At 34.8% G+C, this 14,031-nt stretch overlaps 1 protein-coding gene across 1 annotated transcript in view; it reads right to left on the bottom strand.

Moving 5' to 3' along the window:
• The window catches only part of LOC5579861 (scavenger receptor class B member 1), a 214,426-nt gene that overhangs the window by 154,897 nt on the left and 45,498 nt on the right, over nucleotides 1-14,031 (bottom strand). The gene's annotated exons all lie outside the window — the stretch shown is intronic.

Here is a 14,031-nt window from a genome sequence, read left to right on the forward strand (position 1 = left end):
TTTCATTTAAAAAATTTTAAAGCTTCTACTGCAAACTCTGTTATTTACCCGAGGTCATCAACGCTGTCAGCAAAGCCATATATTTGCATGATGAATGTTATCAAGCTAAAATTTCTAATAAGCCAATTGGCCATAAGTAGAGTTACCGACCCCTAGCATTCACTTCGCCATAAAGGTTTTATTTAGAGCATTTTATCCTGCCGTTTTTATTCTGATTTCCGCATTCAAGATCTTACCCAAGTCCGTAAGCTGAAATACTTGGAAATCGAAGAAAGATCCCTAACACTCTCTCCGAATGCCTCCATCAGATGAAGATAAGCAGTTCATAACGAAGAACGATGACATTTCAGAAGATTAAGAAACAATAAAAATATTATGTTCACATCGATGAGCAATAAAATAACTTGTTCAACAGCTTTCGAAGAATGATGATATTTTCAAAGAATAATAAATTTACTAGAGCTAAATATTTCAGCCAATGTACAAAAAAAAAACTCCTTCTAAAAAGTATATTTCTCGAAGACTTATTCAAACAGACTCAAGTCAGTAAAGTACACAAACTTATTTTATCAATCCTACGTGTTTCGCAGACGAAATTCTACACGTTCCGCTCTAAACCAACTCGATTTTTCACTTTTAGAACGTTTAATTTCCGGATTTACAAAACGACGAAAGTAAGCAACCTAACCGCTACTTTCGTCGCTCCGTTGTATGGGAGACAAAGTGACTTAACCACGAATCAAAACAAAACACTACTTGAGTCGATTTTACACTGGTACAACAACGTCGTAAGTAACTGATTGAAACGGCTTATCATTTTGTCATACAATTCTCATGGGAAATGATAGGAACTACTTAGTGTTTTAACGCGAGCTGATTGCATGCAAAATTTAAACGATGTACACGGTAAAAAAATGTTAAATGAATCCCCTCATTTTAAAACAATTTTAGAAGAAAGGTTGTGATTCCTCTTAATTTACTTTCTCAAAACCGTATGAAAGTTACTTACGTCGATTTGAAAAAGTAATTGAGATTTGAATATTCTTCGAAATATTAGATTTTGGTATACTTTCAAATTTCAAATGAAAAGATATACGAGATTCAAAATTAAGACTACATAAAATGTCCCATTTTTTATTCAACAACAGTTATTAATTCAGATTATGCAAAAGAATACGTTATCCTACCAACTTTGCAATACTTAGAAAACAACAATCAATTTTACCAAATGATCTTTCAATAAACTATTTAAAAATAAACTTTCAACCAAGTTTCCGTTGAACTACACGTCATTCGACCAAAATAAATGTTCCAAAGCAGTTGGACCAAATGTCCATTCGATCAAATGTCCTTTCGACCAAATGTACTTTCGACCAAATGTTAGTCGACCAAACGTCATTCGACCAAATGTCATTCGACGGAATGTCCTAAAGCATCCGAAATGGATCATTCTAGAAAAAGGAATATACGGGGGATTTAAAATCGGTTTGCGGAAACGGCATTCGGCGAATTGACACTCGGCGAAAAGTATTGAAAATTTTTATCATTGCTTATTTATTAACATTTGGACGCTTGGAGAATCGACGGTCAAATATTAAACGTTAAGTCACATAGTTGAAGCCAAATTAAGACAAGCTGAAAAGATAAGTTGAAAGAACAGCTTATTTTTAAAAGAAGGGTGAATCATTTATGAAATGCAACTATATGAAAATGGTGCATATTGACATGATCAAGTATAAAGATATCTTAGACTGCTCTTTGGTGCTTATGTATTTTGAACTAAGAACCTTATACTTGGTGGTCATTTTAAATATTTTTAAGTCAACATACTGACATGAATGACCATAAAACGGTTTGAAGTCGAGAAATGGAGATATATGTTTCCGGTAAATGGTCCTTCCGGGTAATGGTTTTCCGGAAAATGGTTCATTCCGGTATATGGTTTTCTGGGTAATGGTCTTCCGGTTAATTGCATTCCGGGTAAAGGTTTTCCGGGTAATGTCGGAGAACCGGATTTGCCTAACTTGATCCATTGACACACTAAAATAACTGCGAGCCGGTGGACGTTTCAAATAATTCCACTTATGATTCAAAAGCTTGACATCCAGACGATTCCACTCGAACTATAACGAAGGAAGAATTGCCGAAATGGTAGTAGTTTGAACTATTTTTTCATGTGCTCTGCTGAAACGGGTTAATTTAGAACTTGCCATATGGTGGGTGCCTGTCATTTATAGCGGGGAATTTTTCGGCGTTCAAGCTAATAGAGACGGTTAAAATAATCTGGCTTTTCGTGCATTAACATATATCTATTTTTATTGGTACTGAAAGCCGAAAAACTTCCCCGGTGTCAACCATTTAATTGGTTGGTGATGTTATATTTCTCTGAAGTTCAAAAGACCTGAGAAGATGATTCGAAGTCATGTATCTTAAATTTTCAAAAGCACAATCTGAAGAACAAAACAGCATTCAATGATTCAATAATCTTCAAAATTTATCAAAAATACTTTTACCGCGGCAATTTTTGTTTGTATCACAAAATCTTGACATCTTCTGAGTCTGAAATTTGTACGTGTCGGTAGTGATTGTTGCTAAATCATGTCACAATTTCGAGTTGAAGAAAAACAGTTGGTATTGCAGTGATGCGTTTGAAAAAGTATCAGCATACTTTCTGCATGTCAGCGCATATTGTGATACTTTTGCGGATCGATATGATCTATGAGGACTGAAATTTGCGAGCTGCCATGTCAACATGGCTGCCATAAAAATATCACGGATTATACAGTATTGGACAAAACATTTGCAACTTTTTCGATTTTCCATACAAAATGACCAACTTTGGAAAGCTAGATCTCAGTTATTTATGGACCGATTTGAATTAAATTTTCACAGAACATCAGATATAACTTAAATTTTAACATATATTTTTGTATAACTTTTCCAATCACGAGTTTATAAGTTATAACGGTTTAACTAAAGTGTAAATTTCGACGAAAAATTCATAACAATTTATCTCAAAATCTGATAGCTCTACACAAAAATTGTCTTCATCATACTTGTTCATCTCATTAACAGCTACAACTTTGCTGAAAACACCATGCAGCTATTCCTTCAAACTGTTTAGTTATGTCATTTATAAAAAATCGTCAAAAAATTCACTTTAGTCAAACCGTTACTGCTTTTGACCTTGTGATTGGAAAAATGACTCAAAAATATATGTTAAAATTCAAGTTATGTCTGATGTTCTGCCAAAATTTCATTCAAATCGGTCCATAAATAGCTGAGATATAGCTTACCAAAGTTGGTCATTTTGTATGGAAAATCGAAAAAGTTGCAAATGTTTTGTCCAATACTGTACCTACAGAGACCAATGAACTTATCCAGTTCATGACTGTGTTGTTAGTAAATCAGCTCTTTTATTACTCCTAAAGTTCTTTGCCATCATCCTTAAAATCTACCGGATGTGTTTTAGTCATTCGTGATCTCATTTATTAGAGTATCTTCTGGTAAACTTGATAAAAAAGTGCTTTGACAGAGAGATCTGTCACCAAAGCTATATCTATGTACTTTGAATCTGCTTCATTTCACGAGCTGTTTGATCCACCTCACTGTACTACCTTATGGCATTTTCAAGGTCTGTCGTGACCCCTAGCGGTACTCGAGTAAGCCAACTTAATTGAGTTCGCCCACCGAAAAAAAGCCGAAAGCCGATAAAGTACTCGAGCGTGACAAATCCGCGGGCTATATGCGTGCACTTGCACGACCCCTTGATTGAAGCCCCCAAATACACACAAACATTTGTTCAAGAAGTACAGTGACCCCACGCAGTTGAATCACCCACAATTTATGAATCAGCTGACTTCAAAAGACACAATTATTATCAAACTTGTCACAAAACATCACATTATTTTTACACATAGTTTCTTATCAGTAAAAATAATTCTGTGATGTTTTGCGACAAGTTTGATAATAATTGTGTCTTTTGAAGTCAGCTGATTCATAAATTATGGGTGATTCAACTGCGTGGGGTGACTGTATATCCAAACGTTTTGGGGCCTACAGCAGGAATGCTTCTTTTTTGTGCGACGACCTCTCCTTGACACCTTATAGGTGGTAGACTTGTTTACGATACCTTCAGCATCGTTAAGTCCCGCATGGGTTTCGCAAAACTTAGCACTTTAAAAAGGTACGCTGTGACGGTTCGCGAGATCTCCGTTTATGTCTCAATTGCGGAAAGCAAAACGATCAACTGCATAAACAGAGGAAGATAATCTTTTATGATGCTTTCTTCCCCCTATAAAATGGCACCCAATATATAAAACTGAGCACCCAAAACTCAACTTGACTCACTGCGAAACGCAAACTTGCCCCAATAAATCGAAACAATAAACATTCGTTGAAAGCCGATTTGTCTAACATCACCCAAACAATCAACAACAGGTGATATAAAACCGAGCTCGCTAATTTTCCGGTTGTTTGCTTCGGAGTCAAACAAAAAAAATAACCCACACTCTTCGTCAATGTGCCTGTCGGTCGACCGAAATGAACTTGTCTTCTGTTTTGGTTTGAGTGACTCACAATTTTCCTCGCGAGTGATACCTTCTTCGGAGGTAAGCGCTGAGTGACTTGTGCTGCGAAACGAAACGAAACGCCACATGCTGCGTTGTTTGGCGTGGTTTGGGATTCGAGTTGACTCGATTGCACACAGGAGTAATTCGGGTCATTTGTGACCAACGCTCACAAATAAAAATCCTGAACTGAAAAAAAAAACAAACAAATATTTCTCTACAAGCTGGAAATTGTTTAGTATCTGCAATGCTGATTTGCATTGGACCAACTGCTAACAATGGCCGCAATGTATTTCATTGCATTATACTGCGTTGTAAGATCATTCTGTTCGTCGAAAAACGCTAATGTTTAACGAAATGCTTTGGGACCCGACGGTCCCTACCGTCAGAAAATTTCGCCAGGTGCAACATATTTCCGGTGTAAATTTATATAAAAATTTATGCCTAGGGTTGACGAGAAAGCCTAAGTTTGCAAACTTTTTTAAACGTCAATCTAGAATTTTTTTTAAAATTTTTCGGCACGAATTGTTTCAACCCCGTTTACTTTCACAAAAAACATAACCTGCAAACTTAAGCAAAACTCTTACTAGAGCCAAATCTTTGTTGCGCTACTGGAACCTTTAAATTCCACCGTAATTGCTTATTCTTTGATAGATACGCATATTCCTACTACCACATGCAGTGGATGCGTGTAACTGACACTGAAGAAGACTTAATGTGGTAGTCGTAATATGTGTATCTGTTATAAGCTTAAGGCTAAATTATAAGGTACAATACTCAAATCTAAATTTTTGATTCCCTTCAAAAATACATTTAAATTTCAGAAAATTTATCACATATGTACAATATTGTACATATGTACAATATGTACTCATATTCCAAACAGGCGAAATTTCGTACGCAGATTCGGTTTAAATGTTTCATGTTTAAATATATATGTGCCACTAAATTTCCAGAAAATAACGGCTGATTGCTACTCACTTTGAACAACTTTAAAACTATTATAGACACTGGAAGATGTAATGATCCTTTAGATCGAGATTATTAAAAATAGCTTGGCCAACCAACCAAAGGGAAGAAGGAGTTCCTACCTAAAACAACTTTACATATTATTTGCGATTTGATTAACTGAAATTTGCTTAAAGGTACACCTCTTCTTGGTGGAAATCGAAATCACGATTCCCTATTCGCTAGATGCGGCGTGTCACCCCTACGCCACGAGAGGATTCATGGAACCTGCAGTTCGATTTCAGCTCATCAATAGTTGAATCTAACAAATAAATTAATCTTTCACAAATATCTGCTGATTTATCACCATTAAATGCGTTTAAGCTTTAAAAATTCGGAGTACGAGTCAAAACGGTATACATATAAAATGAAAGAGAAAAACAATATGTGGTATGAATAAAAAGCGTTAAATTTTACTAGATGTAGCATTTACTCAAAAACAAAATCCACAAAGTTTACTACACACATTATAGGTATGAATAAAAAAACCTATTCAATGTAGTACATACCAAAGAATTTGTTTATATGGAGAAGCGCGAATACTGAAACCAAAGGTTCCAATTGAACCGTCAAACATGGTTCCAATCGAGCAAATTCAATGAGACTCAGAAAGATGTTACACAGAAGAGACGATAGATGTGTGTTAGTGAAAAGCGTTACGAAAGCGTTGATTAGCTTAGTTTCTTCTGGCGACTGACGGAATGACACGCACATTAAAATATATATTTAATGATATATCTAACAATATTTTGTTAGAATTACCTCAATTATTGATGGTCAAATTGATGCAAATATTGTTTATAAACAAACTGCTCTCCACGTTTCTCCAGTATAATCATATTCTCTGGTAGGTGCTTTCGAACATGAGCTTTTACTACATTTGGGTAGCAGTGAGTTTTCAACTGACGCTGCACGTTAGGAAGAATCCATTCAGAGTGCAATATCAATATCAATACAATCATGCATATAAATGAAATGCAAAATTTTTCGCTATTTCATATGACAAATTATGTGAATATATTCTTACTACCGTTTTGATTCATATTAAGGACAGCTTCAAATTCCGGACACACTACTTTGTATGGGAAACATTTCACACGAAATGTTTCAATTTTTGCCGTTCAAAAGTTCTCACTTTTAAGGCTCGTTTTAAAAAGTATTTTCCATAGATATCTATGGAAATGTGTAATGTCCAACTTCCTTAGGCGTCTCTCTAGTGGTTTAACGATTTCATTTGATGATTTGACTTTTCTATTTATGATTTGTTTGACCTGTCCGCAATTCGAATCGAAGTGTCCGGAATATGAGACAAAAATAAGGAAGCGTCCGGAATCAGAATCATGTAAAGTCCACGCATTTCTATTTATTTAAAATTATTCATGTTTCGGAATCGAAATCTTCTCTCAACATTCGAAAGTTAATGGGTTTGAAGGTTCGATATCGTAGAGGAATCATACATAGTGATTTATTTTACATGCTTTTTTGTGAGTTATACTATAGTAAAACGGTACATTCCCACTATACACCGCATAATCGAGCCTGGAAAATTTGCGCAAATTCATGAAAGTTTTTTAACAAGATTTATAGTGTAGTTTTATGATTATGCTGGTATTCTCTTTATGTGTATGTTATGTTACATCAAATATTTTTATGGGTGGTTCGGTCTTTGCCAACGAATTTTGGAATTTTAGCTGAAAATTTGTGTCCTATGAAGAGATCTTGAGGTTACAGCTATCAAACTAGGAATCACATACAGTACTGGACAGAATAAAGTACGCATTGGCCGTTTTTCCATACAAAATGGTCATGTTTGGAGATCTGAATCTCAGCTTTTAGTAGTCCGATCGATCCGAGATTTTCACCACAGCCTAGATATAACATAGATTTTACTCAATTAAAATATCACTGCATTTGAAACACAATCTTTTAAATTATTGAAAATCTCTCAATTTGTAAAAAATTGAAAAATTCAATTTTGAAAAAAAAAAATTGAAAACAATCAGTTTTACCGAAAAATTATGTTCTGCAAACTTGTGTGTCTTATCAAATTGTACATTTTTGCAGAAGGACATATTGCTCTAAGTATTTTCATTTAAAAATTATTTTTACTTTAAAATTTTGTCATTTTTATCAAAATTTGAGATTTGCGATAGCTTAAAAGTTTGTTAATGAAAAACTATAAATTTCTAGCCTAGCAAATTTGAGGTTACTTTCAAGCTGCGGTGAAAATTTCAGGTCAATCGGACAACTAGAAACCGAGATATAAGACTCCAAACTTGATCATTTTGTAGGAAAAAACGGCCAATGCGTACTTTATTCTGTCCAGTATTGTATGTCCTAGCAATTTTTTTTTGAGACCAGTGCTGAGACTCTGGCGAAATTGCGGTAGAAAACTATTGGAATCCAGAAGATATTTACGGACATTCAAAAGGTTTATATTAAAGCTTTGCTTTAAAATCCCAATGGAACTGCAGATCAACGGAACCTGAAATATTGATTTTCAGAATTCCAAATACTCACACAAGAATTCGCAGGAATCTCACCGAAATCTCATATATTCTTGTCAAAATACCGTCTCAAAGATACCTACAAAATTCCAAGAGATCATTAACCGGAATCCCATTCCCACCCAAATTCTAAAGTTCTTACCAGATTTTTAATAAGTCCACAATATTCCTAGAACGGCTTTTGAATTCTAGTACTATCATAACAAATCCACAATGCCAATCGGAATCCCAAAGTTCCTACAAGAATTCCGAAATTCCAAAGAAAATCTAAAAATCCAAGATTTCGAAAGTCACACGTGAAATTCAGGATGACTTTATAAATATCTGAATTCCCACTGACATTTCAAAATATCTAGAAAATAGCATAATTATCGTAATGCCAGAATTCACACCAATATTACAAATTTCTACTGTCGGTAATCTTACCAGAATCTCAGAATTCTTTCGTAGCCAGAATTCCAGAATTCAGAATTCCTGACGAAAAACTCAAAATACCTTTCGAAATATCAAAATTATCTTCGTTTTCCCATGATTTTTACTCAGAAGTAAATTATTCCATTCAATTCCGCAATATCAAAGCATATGTAGCTACCTCAGAAGCTAACTACCAGTTACTTTTTAGTAAATGGTACCTTTATTCATACCAATGCGTTGTTTGTAATACGTTCGAAAGGTGTAGTAAAGTAAAATGATACAAACATGTTCCACTAGTGTTCCACATGTGGCATTTACTACCGAGAATGTAGTAAACTCAACTTTACTTCATTTTATTCAATATATAAAATGAAGGTTGATTTGGTTCATTGTCAAATTATGTGAACGTTCATGCTGAGAATGAAATCTTCTTTGTTCATTTAAGAGACAGATAAATGAACTCCTTCCAAATCGGTGAGTTAATGTTCATAGGGTATAAGTTATTCATCGACAGGAATATGATGAACCGATATTATCGTGTTGATTTTAAACATTAATTTTGATTTGCACTCATAATTACCAATACGACAAAGCGAATTTGTTTCGAGCACATTGCTGGCTTATTCTTTATCAGTGACTAATTAAATTTCACTAGTAGATTTGAAATTGGAAATTGATTTGATATCAGAAAAATAAGCTAGGAAAAAAATTTTCGCTCGCAGCCGCCCAATAGCTTCCATTGATTCCATCTATGCTATCCAGAGGTTCGATAGCAAATGCCCGAACACCATTTACCCGAAAGACAAGTACCCGAATGCGACTCTTACTCGAATATCATTTACTCGAATGCGACATTTACCCGGATTATATAGAGTACTGTGAATCAGACAAGATCATCAACAACTAGTACTTTTGCTTCATAAGAAACATTCCTAGTCCATAATTTAGTTTTCGGCTATTTGGTTTCGTTTTATTTGAACAAATCATGTGCCAACAAATAGTATGGTTGACAACAGCTCTCAGATGACTCATTCCTATAGCACTCCTGCATCAATTCAAATGATTCTACAACAAACACCCAAAAACCATTTACCCGAAAGACAAATACACAGGGCAAAACTTGAGAAAAATGTGGGTGATTTAAACAATCGGCACCATTCACCTATTATCGACAACCAAATTTCAAAGGCCGAAATTTCCGAGACTGAACAAAAAATTTCGCCAAAGATGTGATCAATTCAATTGAATTCGCCTCAAAATGTGGCTGATTCGGAGTTGCCGAAGAGAAACGAGGCTGCCGACAATAGTTACACTGACAAGACCTGTTCGAAGCGTTGTTAAAACGTTTCCAAAAAGCTTTTGACAATTCTTTGCGTATGAACCGATAAAGGATTGATCAGCGGATAAATGTAAACAGACACACGGGGATTTTTTTTTATTATCGTACAAATTGGGCCGAAGGGTCTCAGATTTTCATGAAACTTTTTCCACAGGCAGGGCTCATGGATATATGAATAAAAAAAATTGAGAAAAATTCAGGGTTGCTTATTTTTCCGGAAAACTCAGGTGGAAATTTTTTGTTTTCCCTTGACACTACTTACTTTGAAAAATCATAACTCAAGAACGAAGCATCGTAGAAACAAAGTTTTTATATGAAAATTTAAGCAAATTTTCTCAAAAATCCAAAAAAAATATGAACTGGAAAAAGTTTTCCACAAAATTTTCCACCGTTGGGAAAATTCGTAAAGAAAAGCCGGAAAAACTATGCCCGAACTAGTGGAAAATTTTCAAAAAAATATTTTCGAGAAGGTAATTTTATAAGCCTTAATCACTGACATTTTTGGAATGCACTTTTTTTTCGTTTTTGAGTTATGGCCAATTTTGTGAAAAATGTCCAGATGTGCCATATAAGACTTTTCTTTGAAAAATCATAACTCAAGAACGAAACATTGTAGAAACAAAGTTTTTATATGAAAATTTAAGCAAATTTTCTCAGAAATCCAAAAAAAAATATGAACTGGAAAAATTTTTCACAAAATTTTCCACCGTTAGGGAAATTCATAAAGAAAAACTGGAAAATCTATGCCCGAACTCGCGGAAATTTTTAATTAAAATATTTTTGAGAAGGAAACTTTATAAACTTCAATTCTAGTAACTTTTAGGATGTACTTTTTTTTTGTGCCTGAGTTATGGTCAATTTTGTGAAAAATGACCATATTAGCCTTTTCTTTGAAAACAAATCTTTGCATTTTTTACAAAATTGACCATAGATCAGGAACTAAAGAAAAGTACATCCTAAAAGTTACCAGAATTGAAGTTTATAAAGTTTCTTTCTGAAAAATATTTTATTAAAAAATTTCCGCGAGTTCGGGCATAGATTTTCCAGCTTTTCTTTATGAATTCCCCTAACGGTGGAAAATTTTATGGAAAACTTTTTCTAGTTCATATATTTTTGGATTTCTGAGAAAATTTGCTTAAATTTTCATATAAAAACTTTGTTTCTACAATGTTTCGTTCTTGAGTTATGATTTTTCAAAGAAAAGTCTTATATGACACATCTGGACATTTTTCACAAAATTGGCCATAACTCAAAAACGAAAAATAAGTGCATTCCAAAAATTTCAGTGATTAAGGCTTATAAAATTACCTTCTCGAAAATATTTTTTTGAAAATTTTTCACGAGTTCGGGCATAGTTTTTCCGGCTTTTCTTTACGAATTTTCCCAACGGTGGAAAATTTTGTGGAAAACTTTTTCCAGTTCATATTTTTTTTGGATTTTTGAGAAAATTTGCTTAAATTTTCATAAAAAAACTTTGTTTCTACGATGCTTCGTTCTTGAGTTATGATTTTTTAAAGTAAGTAGTGTCAAGGGAAAACAAAAAATTTCCACCTGAGTTTTCCGGAAAAATAGGCGACCCTGAATTTTTCTCAATTTTTTTTTATTCATATATCCATGAGCCCTGCCTGTGGAAAAAGTTTCATGAAAATCTGAGACCCTTCGGCCCAAACACGTACGGTAATAAAAAAAATCCCCACACGCGTAATTTGCCTGCTGATGTCCGAGAAAATTAAAAAAGATGCGCGGCAACTGCTTAGACTGTCGAGAACACGTTATTTCCCCTACTTGTTATCTAATGCTTTTTGCATTTCATTTATTCTGATGTTAGGCTATAGTAATAAAAGGAGAAATATTGAGTATTGCACACATCCAGTTTAGTTGGTAAATGCATAAGAGCTAATCATTTTATGAATTTCATTATATCTGAGTGATCGATACATTTTTTTGGAACTTTGTTTAATCGCAATAACTTTTTGCTTTCGTTATATATTTGCACCATTTTTTCATTGACTGGATCCGGATCTGGATCTGGAGAAATTCCATGGGGGACCGACACGTAGCCATATCAAAAGTAAATTTCTCAGATCATAGATTTTTTATTGTTTTCGAAAATTCACTCTTTGGAACAATTAATGAGAGTATGTCGTGAAAAAATGAAGTAATTTGATGCAGCCGTCTTTGAGTAATAAGCATTTGGGGTTCTGGTACCACGCTGGCCAAATAAAGATCTTGAAAACTTCAAAAAACATCATATCGTTATTTTCAGATATCTGCAAGCAGTGATGCATTTTGAACTGAACGCGATCCAAAAATGAACGGAGCCCGAGCCAAATTTGCACGAGAACGCAGTAGACAGTGAACTTCCGAGCAAGAGCTAGCCACTGCTCAAGAACGGCCCGTTCAGTTTGCAATTGCGAGAGCCCCTCTCGTGTAGGAAATTAGTGATTTGATCGCTGCAAATGTTGATGGTTAGGGAAATCAAACAGCCCTTGGTGTATGGAATACCAAAAACATATCTTTGGCAAAGTTTACTGTAGTAATCAGTCAAAATGAACTGAGTTCAATTTTCGGCTCGCACCGGTTCATATTTTTGAACTGCACAATGTTCAAGCCTACTTGATCGCTGCGTTCAAAAAATTGAACTCGAACGCGAACTGAACGCGTTCAAATGCATCACTGTCTGCAAGAATACTCAACCCGTTTTTTCCAGAGTAGCTTCTCATTTCCTGGCATTGTATAGTCTATATTTCATATTTTTTATAAATTGACCAAAAACATAAAGGCCGCCAAGAACATTTTATATAAAGAATGTCGGTCCCCCTGCTGGTAGAGGGATTAAAATCCTTCTTTTTTGCCCAGACAACTAGAATGTACGTATAACGAAATAATTTTTTGCGCTGTATGATGCTTTTACGTACAAAGTTTCACGTTTAAGATGTCGCGAAAAGCCTCTATACGAACAAAAGTGGAGGTGATAAACGTGTATATTTTACAACACGCAAAGCGAGTATATCGATTTTACTGTGAAGTAATCGTATGCGACTTTACTTATGATCATAAAGTTTTTCTGAGAGTAGCTACGGATTGACCAGACATATTTTGTACAAGTATACCGGACGAAACGAAATGTACATTAGAACCCATAATATAGCGTTTTTTTTGCGAGAAAGCTCATCGATCATACGATTTCGTTCAACGTTTGTGATGCAATTTGTAGGAATAAATTAGTTTGTCTCCAAAAATGTCATGCGATTCCTGGTGTTCTGGGCGCACTCTTGTCACACTTTTAATCTTTTTTGACGCTTTCTTAGCAGTCGCATCATTCGGGATACCGTTTTTCCTCAAATTCCAAACATTCGACTTTTTATAGCGATTTTAAAAGAAAACCACTCAAATTTATTCAAAGGATGATCATCTTTCACTCAAGTTCTCCACATTTGAAAGATGTCATAACAAACAATTCTTATTTTTGAAATCACCACTGTTCGGAATATGAGACAAGTTCGGTATTAGAAACATCATGATAGCTTTGTTAAAAAAATTGTGGGCAGAAAAATCTCAATTATTCAATTTCGAAATTATTGCCACGAATTTGTTTTAGTTGCTCTTCTGTGCGTTGGTGACAGAAGACGGTGGTATAGCCAACGCCTCAGTGCACGCGACCAAAACACATTCGACCAATTTTACGCGCCGTTACTTGTGAGAGAGCACGCGTGTGGTCGCAATATGTTTGCAGTGTCTATGGCAGCTACTGTGGATCACCTCCTCGGCTGGTCTTAGCTTTTGTTTGACGATTTTATGGCTCTGCAGAAAATTTGGGTTTTATACGGTGGGCTTCAATGGGGGCTAGTCACTGGGCGGTAGAGCGATGACGGTGCTGATTTGTGATGCTAATCGATTTTATGGGATCGTTAGTTGTGGACAGTTCGTTAATGAATGGAGATGTTTGGGTTGTTAGTTGATTTATTGCTTTAATTAGGATGTCGGATAAGATTAGTGAGAAGTGTTTTAGTATCAAATATGTTGATGCATTTCAAGCTTAGATAGTGTTTTATAGGAAATTAGAGGATTTTTGTCTTATAAAACACTCAAGCTTATATGAAGCTAAAAACTTAACATTTCATCGAAGACAAAATAGAACAAATTTCTACAGACAAATTTTACACAACATCGATCTAAACAAATCAAATCAGCA

This window comes from Aedes aegypti, chromosome 2 (assembly GCF_002204515.2).
Source record: "Aedes aegypti strain LVP_AGWG chromosome 2, AaegL5.0 Primary Assembly, whole genome shotgun sequence".
NCBI lineage: Eukaryota > Metazoa > Arthropoda > Insecta > Diptera > Culicidae > Aedes > Aedes aegypti.